Source organism: Myotis daubentonii, chromosome 10 (assembly GCF_963259705.1).
Source record: "Myotis daubentonii chromosome 10, mMyoDau2.1, whole genome shotgun sequence".
NCBI classification, from domain to species: Eukaryota; Metazoa; Chordata; class Mammalia; order Chiroptera; family Vespertilionidae; genus Myotis; species Myotis daubentonii.
Window position 1 is genome coordinate 53,761,607 of NC_081849.1, and position 20,681 is coordinate 53,782,287.

Below are 20,681 nucleotides of genomic sequence, written 5' to 3' on the forward strand. Positions count from 1 at the left end.
TGATTGTATCATCAGTTAATAGGAATACTAGCAACAATTCATATTCATAATATTTTTATTTCAAATATTAGTCTCTGATTATTCAGATTTTTTTATTTTTAATTACCTCTTTTGTCCATAATTTGTATGGAGGTTTCTAGATTGCCTGGATCATAGTTGAAGGGGTGTTTTTCTCCCAGAAATTTGATCAGATTAAGAGACTGAAGCTAAGATTAGTTATAACTTTAGTTACTATATTCATAGAACATCAGATCACTTAAAATGGTTTGTTAATTTAAAAAAACACCTAGTTTTATCTCTATTAAGATCAATTAAGACTCATTTGATGTATTTCTTCAAATAGAATTTTATATTTTATATACTTGCTACTTTATTTTTTCTTGTGCAGTTTATCACATAATTACTATTAATAAAATTTGCATATCATATGCTTGTGAAGTGATGGTGCAAATATATATTATTTGAATACATAAAAGTTAAAACTTATAAAGAAATATAAGTTTTAAAATGATTTGTGTTTTCTAATAAATTTCAAATGTATTAAAACCAGACATTTTCTGCACAAAGACATTTCTGGATAAACTTCTGTTTCTATTCTTTACTCTATGAGCAATTTCAAGGATAGGTTTGAGGGTTTTGTTTTACTTAGTTTATTCTTGTATTCCTGAGTCAGTGATTAGTATAGTGCAATTACTGTATTCTAAAGGATTGTTTCTAAAGCTTGGATTTCTAATATTTCTTATGTGTAAAGTGTACCCCTCATGTCACCCTGACAGCCTGTGTAATATACCTGTTTCTTCAAGTTTGGCTACTGTTATATCTGGTGTATGTCTAATGTGGCTTTTCTCTTTTGAAAGTATAACCACCTTATCCTTATTTTGCTCTATGTTGTTCAACTCACTGAACAAAGAGCCCCATCCTGGTGGTTAGTGACTCACACACTTTATAGGAAGTTGCATTAAGGAATCACTGGCAAGATATTAAATCTTCATAATTTTTATGTTTGATTTAATTTTTTTAAAAGGCAGAGATAAAGTAGCGTATCAGGTGCCTCAGAAGACACATGGACTTCCTATCTCTCTTAGCCTTTATAATTTTAACTTCTATATTGAGATATGTCATTCATCTGAAATTAATTTTTGCTTATGGGCTCAGGTAGAGTTAAGAAAGCTTTGTTTATTATTTCATGTGGGTTTCCAGTTTTCTAGCACCCATTGATGAAAATACTTGTCTTACCCAAATAAGTTGCTTTGGTACTATTGCTAAAAATAAATTGATTTTTTAAATGTGGGTCCATTTCTAGACTGTGTTCTATTTCATTAAGCTATGTATCAATTACATTGATAGTTGGTGGCTAGAGTAAGCTCTTTTGTTATTCCAGATCATTTGTATTTCCATATTAGTGTCAAAAACAGCTTGTCTATTTTCATTATAAAAGAAAATATGATACCAGAAGAAAAAAACCCACAAGCAGCAACCACAAAAATAGATAAATTGGAATCATTTTTGTGTAGCAAAGGACACAACAAAAAAAGCGAAAAGGCAACCCACAAAATAGGAGAAAATATTTGCAAATCATATATCTGATAAAGGATTATCAAGAGTATATAAAGAACTAAAACTCATCATCAACCAAAAAAACCTGATCAAAAATTAGCAAAAGATTGAATAGACATTTCTCCAAAGAAGATATGAAATAACCAATAAGCACATGAAAGGATGTTCAACATCAGTGATCATTAGGGAAATTCAGTGAGGAACCACCTCAAACCATTAGGATGGTTATTAGAATACAAAAATTAAAATAAACAAGGAAACCCAGGAAATAACAAGTGTTGGTGAGGATGCAGACAATTTGGAACCTTTTAGCACTGTTGGTGGGATGGTAAAATGTTGCATCCACTATGGAAAACAGTATGGCGGGTCCTCAAAAAACTAAAAATAGAATTGCCATATGATCTAACACAGTGGTTCTCACCCTTCCTAATGCTGCGACCCTTTAATGCAGTTCCTCATGTTGTGGTGATCCCCAACCATAAAATTATTTTCATTGCTACTTCATAACTGTAATTTTGCTAGTTATGAATCATAATGTAAATATCTGATATGCAGGATGTATTTTCATTGTTACAAATTGAACATAATTAAAGCATAGTGATTAATCACAAAAACAATATGTAATTATATATGTGTTTTCCGATGGTCTTAGGCGACCCCTGTGAAAGGGTCTTTCGACCCCCAAAGGGTCGTGACCCACAGGTTGAGAAACGCTGATCTAGCAATTCCACTTTTGGGTACATACTCAAAAGAATTGAAAGCAGAGACTCAAAGAGATATTGTATATCCCAATATAGCAGCATTATTGGCAATAGCCAAAAGGTGGGAGCATCCCGTTGTCCATTGATGGATGAATAAACAAAATGTGATAAATACATACAATGAAATACTGTCCAGCTCTAAAAAGGAAGGTAATTCTGATACATGCTATGACATGGAAGAACCTTGAAGAACTTATGCTGAGTGAAATAAGCTAGTCATAAAAGGACAAATATTGTATGATTCCCTTTGATATGAGGGAATTGGAATAGTCAAATTCATAGAGACAGAAAGTCGAGTGGTGGTTGCCAAGGACAGGGTGACTGGGCAGTTCATGTTTAATGGGTACAGAGTTTTAGTTGGAGAAAATGAAGAAGTTTTAGAGACAGATGGAAGTGATGGTTACACAACTGTGAATTTACTTAATGCCTCTGAACTATCCACTTAATGGTTAAAGTGGTAAATTTTATGCTATATGTATTTACCACAATTTTTTAAAAAGCCTACTTGGGTTATGGTTAGCTTTGTTTTGAACACATGGATGAATTTGGAGAGCACTAACATCTTAACAATTTTGTCTTCTAATCAATGAACCTCGTATATTTCTACATTTATTCATATATTCAGATATCCTTTTCTTTTCCTCATCAGTGTTTTTGTAATTTTCACTGTAGAAATCTTGAAAGTCTATTATAAAATGTACTAGAGGCCCGGTGCACGAAGTTTGTGCACAGGGTGGGGGGGCGGGGAGTGGAGCGTCCCTCAGGCCAGACTGCACCCTCTCTCAGTCTGGGAGCCCTTGGGGAATGTCTAACTGCCGGCTTAGGCCCGCTTCCAATAGGGAGCGGGCCTAAGCTGACAGTCGGACATCCTTAGCGCTGCCGTGGAGGAGTGAGAGGCTCCTGCCACTGCTGCTGCACTCGCTAGCTGTGAGCCTGGCTTCTGGCTGAGTGGTGCCCTCTCTTCCCCTGTGGGAGCGCACTGACCAGCAGGGGGCAGCTCCTGTGTTGAGCGCCTGCCCCCTGGTGGTCAGTGCACATCATAGTGACCAGTCATTCTGCCATTTAGTCAATTTGCATATTAGCCTTTTATTATATAGGATTCCAAAGTATTTAATATTTTTTGATGCTATAGTATAGGAAAACTTTATATATATATATATATATTTTTTTTTTTTAAATCCTCACTCGAAGATATTTTTTCGTTGATTTTTAGACAGAGTGGAAGAGAAAGGGAAAGACAGAGAGAAATATTGATGTGAGTGAGAGAAACACATCGATTAGTTGTCTCCTGCATGAGCCCCATTCAGAGCCTGGGCCGGGGAGAAGTGTGCCCTTGACCAGAATCAAACCAGGGACCCTTTGGTCCTCAGGCTTAGGCTCTATCCACTGAGGCAAATTGGCTAGGGCTAAATACAAATTTTAACGGCTTATGCAAGTGTTGAGAGCTGCCAGGTGTTGAGGGGTCACTTAGGATCACAAACCAAACTGTTAAAATTACTTATTACAGTAGCATAAGCAAGAGGCCAAATAGGAATGTTTGCTGGCTCCCCAAATGTTCCATTTCCCCCACTAAATAGAACTTGGTAAAGTCAAATGGATCACTGCAGACATTGAGTGAGGTATAGGGCATTAATGTCTCTGCTGACAGAGCCCTGAACAAAAGGCTCTTGCTGTTTTATGGGCCCAGGGGCTGGGGGAAGGAGAGGGGAAGGGTAATGAGGTAGAACTGAGTCAGTGGATAAAAGTGTGTTTTAAGACCCCTCCCTCAAGGGGGGGGAGAATAGGGGGTCTTGGGGAAGATGCATGAGTAGTGTTTTAGTCCAGCTCTTTCTTCCCCCACAAAAGGAGGCCTTATAATCCTGGAATAAATACCTTCTGATCATGAGTTATGGTCTCTTTTATATATTTTTGGAATTTATTCGCTAATATGTTGATAAAGGCTTTGTGTCTCTATTCATAAAAGTCTTGCTTTGTTAATTGCTTTTCTTGTAAAGTCTTTATCCAGTTTTGTCATCAGGTTTTACTGGGCTTCCAAAAGGCCTTAGAAAGTGTTCCTCTCTCCTTTTTTTTCTTTTTAAAAAGAATTTGTTTAAGATTGATATTATTTCTTCATTGAATTTTTGTTAAATTCCCCAATGAAAACATGTGGACCAGAGTTTTCTTTGTTAAGTACATTTAACTTTAGTATACACTTCTGAGAGTTAAACCTCAGAAATACATAAACTCAGAATTACATAACCTTAAGGTGATCTTGTTCAATATTAAAGTGTGTATGTGTGTGTGTGTGTGTGTGTGTGTGTGTGTTTTAAGTGGAATTTGAATAGAATGCTTTCACTTTTGTATTTTATGATTAAGGATAGAGAAGAGAAGCTATCAAACCTCATTTTTTCTCCTTATTTTACTTTATTCACTCATTTTCTCCATGTGGTATGTGTCATTAGTAAACTAATTTTCCACTGAATATTGTTGTTGTATATGGAGAGATTGTTGATTAGGAAAACCGTAATTATAACTTAAGTAACTAACCAGGAAAATGATGGGGCGGGGCGGGGGCATGGGACTGAAATTGAAAGGCTGGAATTTTAAACAAGAGGCTGTATCACCATGAGGTATGTAGGTAACTTTTCTGGGAACCAGTTATTTCATTCATAACACAAGCAATGTATTAAGTTGATTTGCAGATCCCTTTAATTTTCACATTCTATGACTTTATACTACTACTAGAGGCCTGGTGCACAGATTTGTGCACCAGTGTAGTCCCTTGGCCTGGCCTGTGGGGATCCGGCTGAAACCGGCTTTCCGACATCTCCCAAGGGGCCCCAGATTTCAAGAGGGCACAGGACAGGCAGGGGGACCCCACTGGTGCACGATTCCATGCACTGGGCCTCTAGTATGCATGTAAGATCTTTGATTAATCTCTTCCCACACTTCCCCTCCCCCCTTCACTCTGAGATTCATCAGTCTGTTCCATGTTTCCATGCCTGTGGTTTCCGCTCTTGCATTGAGCATCTGCCCTCTGGTGGTCAGTGTGCGTCATAGCTACCAGCTGGTCAGTTGGTTGCTTAGGCTTATATATATATATACTAGAGGCCCGGGATCAGCGGAGCCAAGAGGCCTCTGGGCCCTGGGATCATTGGAGCTGAGAAGCCTCCCGCCCCAGGGATCAGCGGAGCCTGATGGAAGCCCTGTGTGTTTATGCACCCTGGGGGTGCAGAGGTCCCGTCCTAGGCAGAGGCCAATGGCGAAATCTCAGACTCCGAGAAGCAGCCTGGGGGCTGTAAGGCGGCTCCTCTGACCTCAGTGCTGGAGTCCCACTGCTCCACCAGGAGAGGAGCAGAGAAAGGCCGGAGCCTCCCTCAAGATGACCCGAAATCCCCACCCACACCAGGCAGGCTGCTGGGACTGTTCGTGGAGGACTCACTTTCAAGCCCAGCCGGTGGCCCTGCCGCAGCCATGGCACTCCTGGGTGCAGACCGTAGCGGGACGCGGGGTGGCGGCGGGGGCGCCGTGAGTCCTGGGCTCCTTGCCTGCCTTCCAAGGCTTCCTCCTGCTTTAGGGCTTTGCCCTCTGCCAGCCTCCTCCTCCCCAGCTCCCAGAGCAAAGGACCCACCGAGGGCGCTCCCTGCTGGACGAGGGAGTGAATGGAGCGGTGGGTACTCCCGGGTGAAGGGTCGCCCTGGGGAGGGGTCCCGACACCTCCATGCCCCGCTCCTGGAGCGCTGCCCAGGCCCTGAGTGCAGCGTGGAGCCCTGCAGGCCTGAAGGGCACGGGTGGGGGCGGGGCACATGCGCCTGGTGCAGCAGGACTTGCTGGGGGCGCCGCTTGCCTTCCGGGGCCTCCTGCTTCAGGGCCTCGCCCTCCGTGGTCTCCTCCTCCCCAGCGCCCAGAGCAGCGGACCCACCGAGGGCGCTCCCCGCTGGCCTGGCCGAGGGGGTGAATGGAGTGGCGGGGACTCCCGGGTCAAAGGTCGCCCTGGGGAGGAGTCCCGACACCTCCAAGACCCGCTCCTGTTCAGCAACATCCCCAAGATCGCGCGTCTGCACCGCGGGCTGTGGGGCAGCGTGATGGCGCCGATGGTGGAGAAGGCGCTGCGCACGCGGGGGCTGCTGCAGCCCGGGACCTCCTCAAAGGCTTCAAGATGTGCGGCTCCCTCTTCAAGCCCTACATCCGGTGCTGCATGGAGGAGGAGGGCTGCATGGAGTACATGCACAGCCGGCTGCGCGACAACAACCTCTTCCCGGCCTAGGTGACGTGGGCCGAGAAGCACCAGCAGTGCCAGCCGCTGAAGCTGAGCGACATGCTCGCCAAGCCCCACCAGCGGCTCACCGAGTACCCGCTGCTGCTCAAATAGGTGCTGAGGAAGAGGGATGAGCCATGTGCCAAGGAGGCCGTCACCACCATGATCAGCTCCGTGGAGCGCTTCATCCACCACGTGAACGCGTGCATGCGGCAGCAGCTGGCCGCCGTAGTGAGCTGCCTGGACGCCTACGAGGTGGTGGAGGGTATCAATGACGAGGTGGACAAGCTCCTGAAGGAATTTCTGCACCTGGACCTGACCGCGCCCATCCCAGGTGCCTCCCCAGAGGAGACGCGTCAGCTGATGTTGGAGGGCAGCCTGAGGATGAAGGAGGGAAAGGACAGCAAGATGGATGTGTACTGCTTCCTCCTCACGGACCTGCTCTTAGTGACCAAGGCAGTGAAGGAGGCTGAGGGGACCAGGGTCATCAGGCCACCGCTGCTGGTGGACAAGATCGTGTGCCGGGAGCCGCGGGACCCTGGCTCCTTCCTCCTCATCTACCTGAATGAGTTCCACAGCGCGTGGGGGCCTACACGTTCCAGGCCAGCGGGCAGGCTCTGTGCCAGGGCTGGGTGGACTCCATTTACCATGCCCAGAACCAGTTGCAGCAGCTGCATGCATAGGAGCATGCGGGCAGCCAGCAGCACCTACAGAGCTGGGAGGAGGAAGAGGAGGAGCAGGAGGACGAGGAGGAAGAGGAGAAGGAAGAGGAGGGTGGGGAGAGTAGTACTTCCGCCGCCAGCTTCCCCACCATCCTGCGCAAAAGCAGCAACAGCCTGGACTCCTAGCACTGCGCCTCCGACAGCTCCCCGGAGACCCTGGCCGTGGTGGTGCTGGAGCCCGGAGAGACGCTCTCCTCTACCGAGTTCGAGGGCGGCCCCTTCAGCTCCCAATCGGAGAGATGTCCCTCAGTACCACCGCCTCATCTGTCACACTGACCAGCGGGCTGCTGGCCCCGGGCCCCGGGGAGGGCAGCTCCTGCTCCATGGACTCCGCCTTCGGCACCCTCTCCCCCACCTCCTTGCAAGACTTTGCGACCCCAGCCCCTGTGGTGGAGCCAGCGCCCCGGCCGGCCCCTAGATTTACCACAGGCCCCTTCACCCCCGCCCTTGCCCCGCCTCCGCCGCCGCCCCCCTGTCCAGCTGCTGCCCCGCCTGCCCCACCTGCTCAAGTCCAAATCTGAGGCCAGCCTCCTGCAGCTGCTGGCAGGGGCCGCTACCCAGGGGGTGCCCCAGCCCCCAGCCGCAGCCTGTCGGAACTCTGCTTGGCTGCCACAGCCACCGGCGCCTCAGGACCACCCTGCTGCTTAACTCCCAGTCCCTGAGCACAGTGTGGAGCCGCCATGTCTGGAGGGTGCCCTCTGGGGCGGGCGCACCTGTGCCTGGTGCAGGGGGACTTGCTGGGGAGCCACCCGCCTTCCCGGCCGGGCCTCAGGCCTGGCGCCCAACGTGGAAGGGCCGCAGTGCGGCCACCAGGCCCTGAAGGCTGCCCTGAAAGTCACACAAAGACAACCTTCTACTGGAGGGCAGGCATGTGGTGCTCTGGGAAGATTCCGGAGGTAGGGAAGGAAGGTCATGGAAGGGAACAATTGCAAGAGGAGATCCCGAAGGTTCTGAAAGCAGAGGACCAGCTCCTTGCAGACCTGAACTCCGTGTGGGCATCTTTCTCGGCCTGTGGAAGCGGTGCGAGACACAGGAGGAGGTGATGGACCGGGGCTGTGCCCAACGAAGACTCAGAGGAAGCAACGTGTGGACAGGGCCAGGCGGAGCAGGCAGGCCCGTGCGGATCCCGCTGGAGCGCAGCCCAACCCCAAGGTGACCACCAAGCCAGGCCCCAGAGAGAAGCGAGCAGAGGCCACTCCACTCTCTGGTGAAGACCATTGAGCAGAAAACTAAAGAAACCGATTTTACATCATTTCCCGGGTGGAGAACAGTTGGCATGTAAGCCCCCGACCAGTGCCCAGCCTCTCCTCTGTCTGTCTATCTCACTCTTAGGTACCATGTTCTTTGTTCTCTCTTAACTGCAACTAATTTTTAAACTAGATTGCTTTTAAAAGAAGACTAAGTAAAGTTTCCCTTAAGTTATTTAGGCGGTGCTGGGGCTGCTGGGGGTATCAGAGACACAAACCCGCAGGACCGGCACCCAGCAGACCCAAGGCCTTCGCGGCAGCGCTAAGGAGCAGCAAGCCGAGCGGTAGGAAGCAGCAAGCAGATGGGCAGTAAGGAGGGAGGGGTCCCGGACCACGAGAGGGCACATGCTGGGCTAAGGGACCCCCCCCACCCATCCCCAGTGCACGAATTTCGTGCACCGGGCCTCTAGTGTGTGTGTGTGTGTGTGTGTGTGTGTGTGTGTGTATATATATATATATATATATATATATATATATATGATTGAAAAAGAGAAATTTGGAAATGAAAAGTGGTATCCAGGTGTAAAGAATTCTGAATAATTTATTGCACAAATCTCCCACTGTTAGCCCATAATATTTTTTCTAATTTCAATTTCAGTTATATATTTTATAAATCATAGCCTATCACAAATATGTGAGTTAATTATTAGATAGCCATTTTTCATTTTTTGCTAATTGAGATGTAGGTTTATGAGGGATGGTTTATAGTAGTTTACTTTGAAATGTTTTTTGTTTTCTTCTTAATTCTATATAACAAAATATTTACTGAGCTTTTAAATAGGCTAAAATATATTTGTAGATGACATGATAGCTGAGTATTTATAGCATTTTCATTTATTCAATTGTTTTGCATATATGATACAGTGGGGCCTTGACTTGCGAGTGTCCCAACTAACGAGTTTTTCGAGATACGAGCTGTCTCTTGGCCGATTTTTTGCTTTGAGTTGTGAGCTAAAATTCGGGTTATGAGCCAGCTTCAGATACCCCACCGCTAGTTGGCGCAGTGAACGTCACAGTGAATGCCACAACATCAGCCCAGCATCACGTGTCTCACTCGTTCACTTTTTGATTTGACATATGAGTAATTTGAGTTACGAGCTCCGTCACGGACAAATTAAACTCGTAAGTCAAGGCCCCACTGTATATGGTTTCTTTTCATTTTAATTCTTAATAATTTTTCTTTTTATTTTTAATTCATTATAACCCTTTTTGTGAAACAGTTTCAAGGATCAATTACATTTATCCTAAACTGAAATGAATTAAGATTATCAGTTTCTGAACTAGCTTTCCCTATTGCCCTGTACTTAATAGGATTTAAAGCTAAATATAATGTACTTATACATAAAGCATGTTCCCACTTAAAAGGAGTTTCCTCTAATTCTGTCTCACTTTCTAGACTGATCTCGTGTAATATTAAGAAAATACATAATCAAGAATTGGTTTGACATTGTGAGATGACTTGGTAGCTGACTTTTACCGTTGCACATAAACAATGCACTTATTCTCAATCACAATATCACTTTCAGCCAGATAACCACTAAAATCACTGCACTGTGGTTTTCTGAAAATGCCATAATCCTTCAAATGCCACATTAAACCGAGAGAGAAAACCATCAGTAGTGCCCGCACAGTTATGTAGAAGAATGGGCCATGAACCAAGTGAAAAGATGTTCTGGAAGAACAGTAACCTTTCCCTTGATGTGTGCATTTCCCATTACGTTTTTGACACAAAATGTTGCAAAATGATTTAATGGTGGCATTTTGTTTTGCTGACTCCTTTTTTTCATTAAAAAGAAGCCCAAGTTAGGATAGGAATGTAGGGGAAGAGTGACCAAGCACTGAATTCTATTATATGAATCTGTTTTCAAATTAAATAAATAAAATATTTTTTAGGAACATGGCTTTGCCCTTTTTACACGTTAACTGTGATAAACAAATAAATCACTTAGTTGTATTTATATCTTCACAACGATGTTATTTCTTTAAAGTTAATTTTTTCTCCATTTTTCTCTATTTTCTTCCTAGAAACCCCCTGATTATAAAATGGCATGTCAATAAATCAGGAAAGCTTGGTTTAGTAATTACATAGACCTCACCTACTACATGTAACTCAGTAGTGTCCTACTTTTTACTGTCACTTTGTATGTGTAGCTGATTATGCAAGAAAATAAAGTAGGAATAAACTCAGAGGTCCAAAAGATTAATGCCTGCTAACTTTGACAGGATACATTTCTTTGGGGAATCAAGTCATCATGTTGTCCCACATAAAACTAGTACAAAGCTATGTACTAGCAATATTTACTGTAAACCTATATTAAGGATAACTGTCCTTAATATACTATATTATTTTTAAATATATCTTTATTGATTTCAGAGAGAAAGGGAGAGGGAGAGAGAGATAGAAACATCAGTGATGAGAGAGAATCATTGATTGGCTGCCTCCTGCATGCCTCACACTGGGGATTGAGCACGCAACCTGGGCATGTGCCCTGACCTGGAATCAAACGGTGACCTCCTGGTTCATAGGTCAATGCTTAACCACTGAGCCATGCCAGCCATGCTATTTTTTTTTTAATCTTTTTCTGTTTGATTTCTATTCAAAGTGAGTTTGCTAGGACAGAGTATATGTGTATTTTACATTTTAATAGATAATGTTATTTCATTTCCCAACAGACCCAAATATGTGACAATGTCATGGCACAGATTTTAACAATTCTGGTGAATAGAAATTGGCATTTTGATTATATATATATATATTTTTTTTAAATATATTTTATTGATTTTTTACAGAGAGGAAGGGAGAGAGATAGAGAGTTAGAAACATCGATGATGAGAGAAACATCGATCAGCTGCCTCCTGCACATCTCCTACTGGGGATGTGCCCGCAACCCAGGTACATGCCCTTGACCGGAATCGAACCCGGGACCCTTCAGTCCGCAGGCCGACGCTCTATCCACTGAGCCAAACTGGTTTTGGCATGATTATATTTTGTGACTACCTATGAGGTGGAATAGTTATACATATGTTGATTAGCCATCTGGATTTTCTCATCCATGTGTTGTCTTTCCATGTACTCTGCTTCTTTATTGAGGTGTTTTGCTTTCTAAAAAAAATGAGTTTATCACATACTTTTATTCTTTGACATTTATTTAGTCTGGTCACTTCAGTGTAATTAGTGATCAATTCTTGGTACATTTCTTGAGCTTTGATCTTCACAGTCATATCTTTTTAAATTCTGCACCCAGCATAGCAGTAGTATTATATCTCATATATAAAACTGTTCGTTTTATACATTTCCTAGACCTTCTTGTTCTGATGTTTGGCTGTCTTAAATTCCTGAAAACAATTTTTGGTAACAATGTATAATTTATTGATATCAGATAAAATTGCTAACTGTAGGCTAGTTTTTCAGTGTCATTAAGTCTTTTTTTTTTTTCTTTAGAGTTAGATCTTTTTATTTAGATTCCACAGTTGTTTTCTTACTTGATTTCACCCTTGGAACGATCTGATCCCATCCAATATTTGGAGTTTTCCATGTTGTCGCATTCTCTTTAGTGAAAGCAAGAAGGGTTTGGTCTTCTCTCTCTTTCTCTCCAGCAAGTCTGTTTTTTTTTATACTGGCAAATAATAACTCAATATATAATATAGAAATATTTATGTATATAAATAATGACATTGCTTACTTTCTACTTCATTGTTTGACTATAGTACTCTAAGATAAGATTAGTCTTGGAATTAGATTATATGTCCTCTTCTTGATTATTTTATTTATTGATTTGAGAGAGAGAGAATTTGTTGTTCCACTTATTTATGCATTCATTGGTTGCTTCTTGTATGTGCCCTAACCAGAGATCAAACCCACAACCTTGGCATATCCGGACTTTGCTCTAACCGAGTTTCCTGACTAGGGCCAATTGCTGTTTTTATCAATACAATTTTTATTTACTCTAACTTTGTTAGTGGCACTAGAATTAGAAACTAGAACACAAATAAGTGACATGCCTTATCATGTATTTCAAAAGATTTATTTACTGTTAAATCTGGATTTTTCTCTTTAAAACCTTGCATGTTAGAAATGTTCCTATGATCTTTATTTTCTTGTATGTATTATTACCTGAAAACTAAATGATCGATTCCAGGATTTATCATTTCTCTCTAAAACAATACCTTTTCTTATTTACCCACATTGGTTATTATGCTATTTAATTCTACCTTAGACAAGGGTATGCTGTTATCTAACAAAAGTTTGTTTTATTATACCCTTACTTTAGTTCTTTGGTGAAAGAGAGAAAGAAATTTAAACAATTATTAAAAAGTGAATAACACAGTTCCTTCAGCCTTTCTTTCACAGGTCCTATATTATTTAATGCTTTATGGTTTTCCTTTAAACTGCAGATAAATGCTCTGGAAAAGTAACTTTGGGAAAAGTATTATGGGTAAAAAGTGACAAGTTAGAGGTTGAATATTACTTCATGACTATACTACTAAGAATGTAACTGTATGACTTGACTTTAGTGTAAAATTGTCCATATATTCTGTGTATGTCATTTTTAAATACAAAAATACATGAAGCCAAGAACTCTTTAGTGTGTCTTAGTTCACAAAGAGCAACCACTTGAGCACTGTGAGAACTGATAGATTGAACTACAGAAAAAGTAACTCTTTAAGTATGTTTCCTCTAAATAATCGCAAGTGGAGGAGTTCCGCCTTGAATGAAACTGTTAGGCACTCCCTATAATTGCTCAGTAAATCAGATGGACACAGACAGCTGCACAAGGCAGATAGGCCTACCAGAGACTAAATCAATGGGATTCAGTCCCATCCAAGTGAATTACATCAGTCAATAACTGACTGAAACTTCCAGATGCAAATTTCTCTTGCCAGATTACTTATTTGTGTCAATTATTAAAGAATTGAAAAATTGCCTGATTATATCAAGGACCTTCTGTGAGATGGCCTATAAATGTAGATATTTTTTAAAAGAGAAATTGAATTTCATGTAGAGCATTCAGCACTCTGACAAAAGATTCTTTGACTTTTCTTTTGACGCTTTCATTTGTAAAGAAATCATAGAATCAATTTTTCCCTATTTTTTCTTTTCTTTTTAAAAATCTTTATTGTTGAGAGTATTATAGATGTTCCCCCTTTCCGCCCCCCCCCCCCCCATACCCTCCTCTACCCAGTTCCTGCCCAACCCAGGCCATTATCACACTACTGTCTGTGTCCATAGGTAATTACTTCTCCAGGAAATCAGTTTTTGTTCTTAAGGCTTTCAACTGATTGGATAAGTCCCACAGACATACTCATACTCTTCACATCCTGCCCCCCCCCCCCGCCCCCCCAGCGATTCCTCAATCTGTTCCATGCTTCCATGCCTCTGATTTTGTTTTATTCACCAGTGCATTTTGACCATTAGATTTTTTTTTCATTTATTTTGATTTTTAGGTTCAATTGTTGATAGATATGTATTTGTTGCCATTTTTATTGTTCATATTTTTATTTCTCCTCCCCCTCCTCCTCCTCCTTTTTCTTCCTCTTCCTTCTTCTGTCTTCTCCTTTCTTCTTCAATAATACCCTTCAACATTTCATATAATACTGGTTTGGTGGTGATGAGCTCCTTTAGCTTTTTTTTTGTTTGTGAAACTCTTTATCTGACCCTCAATTCTAAATGAGAGCTTTGCTGGGTAGAGTAATCTTGCTTGTAGGTCCTTACTATCTGGCACTTTGATTATTTCTTGCCATTCCCTTTTGGCTTGCAAAGTTTCTGTTGAGAAATCAGCTGACAGTTGAATGGGCTCTCCCTTGTAGGTAACTAAATGCTTTTCTCTTGATGCTTTTAAGATTCTCTCTTTGTCTTTAGCCCTTGGCATTTTAATTATGATGTGTCTTGGTGTGGTCCTCTTTGGGTTCCTCTTGTTTTGGACTCTGTGCCTACTGGACTTGAAAGTCTATTTCTTTCACCAGGTAGGGGAAGTTTCCTGTCATTATTTCTTTAAATAGGTTTTCAATATCTTGCTCTTTCTCTTCTTCTGGCACCCCCATAATTTTGATATTGGTACACGTTTATGCTTAATTTCTGACTGGTCCTTTTTCATGTCTTTGACATTCTCACTAGGATCCTTGAAAGTCTCATGAAGATCTTTGAGTAACCTTATACCTATGGTTTTGAACTCAGTATCCAGTTTGCTTGCTTCGATTTCTTTCATATGTGACATGTTTCTTTGTCTCTGCATTTTGGCTGCTTCCCTGGATTTGTTTCTATGTATTAGGTAGAGCTGCTATGTCTCTTGGAATTGGTAGAGTGGCCTTGTGTAGTAGGTGTCCTCTAGGGCCCAGTGGCTCAGCCTTCCCAGTAACCTGAGCTGGGCACTCTAGATGCACCCCTGTGTGGGCTGTGCTCATAATCTTGTAGTTGAGCCTGAATTGCTGTTGGCATCTCTGGGAGGAGTTGACTTCCAGACCAATTGGCTGTAATGACCAGCTGAGACTACAGTGGGAGCGCTGCTGTGCAGGAGGTGAGGCCCAGCTGTGAAGCAAGGCAGGCTGGCACTAGTGCTGGGTCTTGGGTCTTTTATTGATAGGTTTGGGGTATGCTGTCACTAGCTGCAGCTTGTTTGAGAGATTTTAGCAAAGCCTGACGCCTGAGCCAGGACAGACCATTCATATGTAAAAGCTGCTACAAATAGCTTGGGAGGGGCTGCAAATTGGATGGGATGGGATCTCATGGAATCCCCTGGGCAGAGCAAACAGTGTGGGTTCCTCCTTTCCCTATTCTTTTATTTATTTATTTTTTAAAATATATTTTATTGATTTTATACAGAGAGGAAGGTAGAGGGTTAGAGAGTTAGAAACATCAATGAGAGAGAAACATTGATCAGCTGCCTCCTGCACACCCCCTACTGGGGATGTGCCCGTAACCAAGGTACATGCCCTTGACCGGAATCGAACCTGGGACCCTTCAGTCTGCAGGCTGACGCTCTATCCACTAAGCCAAACCAGTTAGGGTGAGGCATTTCATTTTAATATATTTTATTGATTTTTTTACAGAGAGAAAGGGAGAGGGATAGAGAGTTAGGAGCATCGTTGTTTCTAAACATTGATCAGCTGCCTCCTGCACACTCCCTACTGGGGATGTTCCCGTAACCAAGGTACATTCCCTTGACCAGAATCGAACCTGGAACCCTTGAGTCTGCAGGCCAACACTCTATCCACTGAGCCAAACTGGTTAGGGCTCCCTATTCTTTTAAAAATAAGATTCCTAGGTTGATTGTCTTCAAATTTATTTTCCTAATTAATTTCATATTCATTAAAGATATTAAAATCCATTCATTTATTCATCCATCAAATTATTATGTGATGTATATGATATCCTGTATATATATAAAAGCCTAAGCGACCGTTATGGCAGAATGACCGGAATGACCAGTCGCTATGATGTGCACTGAGCAGACAGGCAGGCAAGCAGTTAGGGGCAAGCAGGCAGGTAGGCAAGCGGTTAGGGGTGAGCGGTCCCAGATTGTGAGAGGGCGCAGGCCAGGCTGAGGGACCTCCCCTGCCCCCGGCCTCTAATATATATATATATCATAGAATTTAGAGGATCATGGGAATATTTCTAAAAGGAATCTTTCTATTAGAAATTTCTATTAAACCAAGGTGACATTTGAGTGGATCTTGAAGTATGACCAGATTTCAAAAGATGAATATGGCAGGTAGCAAATCCTTCAAGAGAATGAATGACAATGAAAAAGATACAGAGTGGAATTAGAGTCATGTGATGTAAGTTTAAGGTAGATTGGAGCCTGGATTCAGACTAAAGATATTTATAGTCTAATGGGGATCCACTGACAGCAAGAGATAATATGGTGGATAATGCTTTAGAAGGTTGATATTGTGGAGGCCTGTGTAGTAAATGAATGAGCAGCTGGAAGTAGACCAGTTTGGAGGCTGATGGGAAAATAAATGAAGAGGATTCAGGAGACACAAATTCACACTGGAGATTGTAGCAGATAATTAACTAAAATGGGGAAGCAAGGAAGAAAGGTGAATATTAAATGATACCGGCTGACTTTAATATAACTAAAGATTTTTCTCGATATCTGAAAATAGAGTGTTTCTGTGAAATCTTTCAAAAGCAGAAATTGTATAAAGTGAAGAAGCAATTGCCATTAATTTATATGGAAAATTTGTTGAGCATTCCCAGATCCCAAAAAGAATCAAATAACATAAAACTTAAAATAACACTAACATATAATAAAAGCAGAAACAATATGATAGCTATGCAGTCTGTATAAGGTAGAAATAATGTATGTACAGTGTAGTTTCAACCAGAATTGGGAAGGCAGGGGGCTGAGAGCTGTGATGCTAAGCTAAGTTGATAGAGTTTGGGGTGGTAGGAAGTTCAGCAGACTGGGGTGTAGGAGAGAGAGGAAGAAGGTTATCTATTAGCATCTTATTGTTGTTTGAATCCATCAGGGCATGCATGTCACTAACACCTACGTCTTCTATGTCTGCCTGACTTGATGTTGAAGGTCGCTGATATGGAAGACTTGAAAAATGACAGTATGCTTGATGTCTTTGCTTCATGCATTTTTCTCTCAGTTCTTTGTAGGCACTCATAACATCCTCAAAACCTGCCCCAAACCTATGTGCCCTTTCAAAAACTCAATACTTGGTGTGGGTGCAGGAAAGTTCAATGCCTGCCCAGTATCCTTATTTCATTCACCATGTTTGAAAACCGTAATTATGTCCAGTATTATGCTAAGTATAACACCCTTGGGAGTGCTCTTAGGCTTTCTGATACCTTAGAACACATCTTGCTAACGGGTACACAAAACAGAGATAAAGCACAGACGCTCACAGACACAGTTCAAAGCTCTGGGGGCTCGATGCTGAGTGTTGTTCTAGGGAAAGGAGCTTGGTGGTGTCACTTTCACTGCTCAAGGTGCATGAACAGTTTGCTGCAGAACAAACACTGAATGCTATTTTTGCTCTTCATCTTTTTAAAGCAAAACTCATCTTTGAATTTATTTCTGTTAGTGAAACAGGTACTAATGTAGGTCTTTTGTAAAAGTGCAGAAGTTTAACCTGAACTTTTGAAAAGTGGGGGATACCTGTAACTGGAAAGAATAGTGATAGTGGTAACAGAAAGGTTTGTAGCTATATTTATATTTCGGAGACAAATACAAGAGATGAGTGGTGTCATAGGGGGTTGTGAGGTTTCTTTTTAGTTGTGTTTAATGAGAAATTTCCAGAACATATTTAAAGTTTTGGGATTATAAATACAGAGCAGAATCCAACTCAGATTATTTAGTAACTGTTAGAGATTTGTTCTACAAAACTCGAGCATCAAATCCTAACTCTCCTACCTGAAAGTAAATGACTGTGTCTCTGGATACTGAAGGTTTGTCTGATAGGAAATCGTCTATATCTATATATATAAAAACCTAAGCGATTGTCCGTCCATTTGACTGTTTGACCTGTAGCTATGATGTGCAATGACCACCAGGGGGCAGACACTCAACACACAGGCATGGAAACATGGAACAGACTGATGACTCTCAGAGGGAAGTGGGGGGAGGGTGGGAAGAGATTAACCAAAGATCTCATATGCACACTAGAGGCCTGGTGCACGGATTCGTGCACTGGTGGGGTCCCTCAGCCTGGCCTGCGGGGACTGGGCCAAAACTGGCAGTCTGACATCCCCCAAGGGGTCCCAGATTGCGAGAGGGTAAAGGCCAGGCAAGGGACCCCACCAGTGCATGAGTCCATGCACCAGGCTCTAGTATTCTATAAGAATGGAGGCAATGAAAGAATTGGGTTGATGTCCTTGGTTTAATTGGGCTAAGTCCAGAGAAATGTAATGACAAGATAGGAGAGCTTTAAGATAAGATTGCTTAGTACTCTGTGGGGTTTTTTAAAGCTTTGTTTTGGTGAAGAAAATATCTTTGTGTGTAAATAATATTTGTCTCTGCTTAGTTGAGTGTTAGCTGGTTCACATTAAGTAAAGCTGTGGGACATTTGTAATTTGTCTCCTACCCTCTTTATTAATTTATCTGTGTATTTATTTCGTTTTTAGCTTTTGCTTCCATGCCTCTTTCTTTGTGGTGCCTTCATGCCAGCTGAATTTGCCCTACTTTAAGTAGAGCTTCTTAATCTTTAGGATACATTCAAATCATCTGGAAGTCTTATACAACCACAGAGTTTCTGTTTTGGACGTTATGAGGTGGTGCCAGAGAATCTGTATTTCTAACAATTTCTCAGTTAATGCTGATTCTGATGGTTTGAGGACTACACTTTGAAAATCATTGCTTTGTCCCAGAAGTCTTTTAGCTTAAGCCCTATGATAGTGGCATTCAGCTTGGTTGCAATTCATCTATAGAAAAAATTACAAATAACAAAAAGCCCACTGTTTGAATCAATAGATTGTAAATTTATGGAGTGGAGTTTGGGCATCTGAGGTTTTACAAAGCTTCACAGGTATTAGGTACCTAGTAGTAGCTATGCCAGTTCTCTCCCAGTCCCTTAGCTTTACTCTTTTAATATACTAAGTTCTAACAGTTTGGGGAAGACTTTAGAAAAGCATTTATTTAGCAAATAGTTATTGTATATTAGAGGCCTAGGGCACAGATTTGTGCACTGGTGGGGTCCCTTGGCCTGGCCTGCACCCTCTCACAATCCAGGACCCCTCAGCGGATGTCGAACTGCCAGTTTCGGCCAGATTCTCGGCCAGGCCTGATTCGTGCACCAGGCCTCTAGTATGCATATACCGGTAAGATCTTTGGTTAATCTCTTCCTGCCCTCCCCTCTTCCTCCTTCTGTCTGAGAGTCATCAGGCTGTTCCATGTTTCTGTGCCTGTGTGTTGAGCATCTGTCCCCTGGTGGTCAGTGCACATCATAGCTAATGGTTGAACAGTCGCTTAGGCATAGATATATATATAGATACAGATATAGATATAGATATATATAGATTCATTTGCGCCTGATCCTGAATTTAGTCCTCCTCAATATACACAGGTGAACAACATAGGAATGTACTTGAGAATGTAAAAATCCCTTTTTTTTTTTTTGCATCTGCTTACATATTTACTGATCTAAACCCAAGTGAGTGGGCCTTTTGGAAGTCTTTAGACTGGAGCTGCGCTTATGTAGGCACCTCATAACACCAAGAGCCCTGTTAGCTGTTAGCTGAACCTGATCATTGACTCATAGAGCTAATTTTAGTGAGGAGACTCAGTACTCTTGGCCAAAATGGTATAATGAAATGTTGAAGGAGGGATGCAGATAATTTCAGAATCATTTAAAGCTTTGCATCCAAAATGACAGGCCAGTTAAAAACATGTTTTTCCCTAACAGTGACCCATGAACCAGATTGACAATAACAATGGCTCTAGACAGCTCTGAAATAGTGCAATATCTGATAATAGCTTTTACAGACCATGACCTGATATTTAAATTTTCTTTTTTTACTATAATCAGAAAGTGCAATGCCGCAGTCCTGCCCAACAAAACTTTCAGGTTTTAGACTATAAGCTTTTATTTTCCCTTGTGACTTTCTCTTTAACTACTGGGATATTTTGAAGTATGTTGTTTTATTTTCAGATATTTGGGGGATTTCCCATTTGGCTTTCTGTTAATGATTTCTAGATTAATTCAACTCTGGTCAAAGAACATATTTTGTATGATTTTGTTGAAAATTTCTAAAACATATGGCTGTTCTGTATTATTTGAAAATGAATTCATTGAGGTTTGTTATATGACCCAGATTAAGGTCTATCTTGGTGCATGTGCACTTGAAAGGAATGTGTATTCATCTGTTGTTGAGTGGAATATCCTATAAAACTAGGTTGACAGTGTTGTTCAGGTGTTTTTATATACACTTACTTTCTATCTAGTTGTAATTATATACACTTACTTTCTATCTAGTTGTAATTACTAAGAGAAGAGTATTAAAATCTCCAACTATAACTATAGATTTGTATGTATCACTTTGGAGTTCTATTAGTTTTTGCTTTATACATTTTGAATCTCTTTTGTTATTTCTTTTTGCTGATTTGACCCCTTTATCAATGTAATGTCCTTTTTACCCAGGTAATGTTCTTGCTCTGCAGCCTACTTTGATATTACTATAAGCGCTACAGCTTTCTTTTGATTGCTGTTT

The 20,681-nt window shown here is 41.9% G+C and overlaps 1 protein-coding gene, 1 long non-coding RNA gene and 1 pseudogene across 7 annotated transcripts in view; 2 read left to right on the forward strand and 1 right to left on the reverse strand.

Moving 5' to 3' along the window:
• Positions 1 to 20,681, forward strand: part of PHF14 (PHD finger protein 14) — a 168,582-nt gene that overhangs the window by 75,723 nt on the left and 72,178 nt on the right. The window lies entirely within an intron of this gene.
• Positions 5,571 to 8,863, reverse strand: LOC132211499 (uncharacterized). Its single transcript, XR_009447461.1, has 2 exons — positions 8,493 to 8,863; positions 5,571 to 5,632 (listed from the first exon to the last, which is right to left on the reverse strand). It is a non-coding gene; the product is annotated as an uncharacterized LOC132211499 (long non-coding RNA).
• Positions 5,676 to 7,939, forward strand: LOC132211284 (pleckstrin homology domain-containing family G member 5-like; annotated as a pseudogene).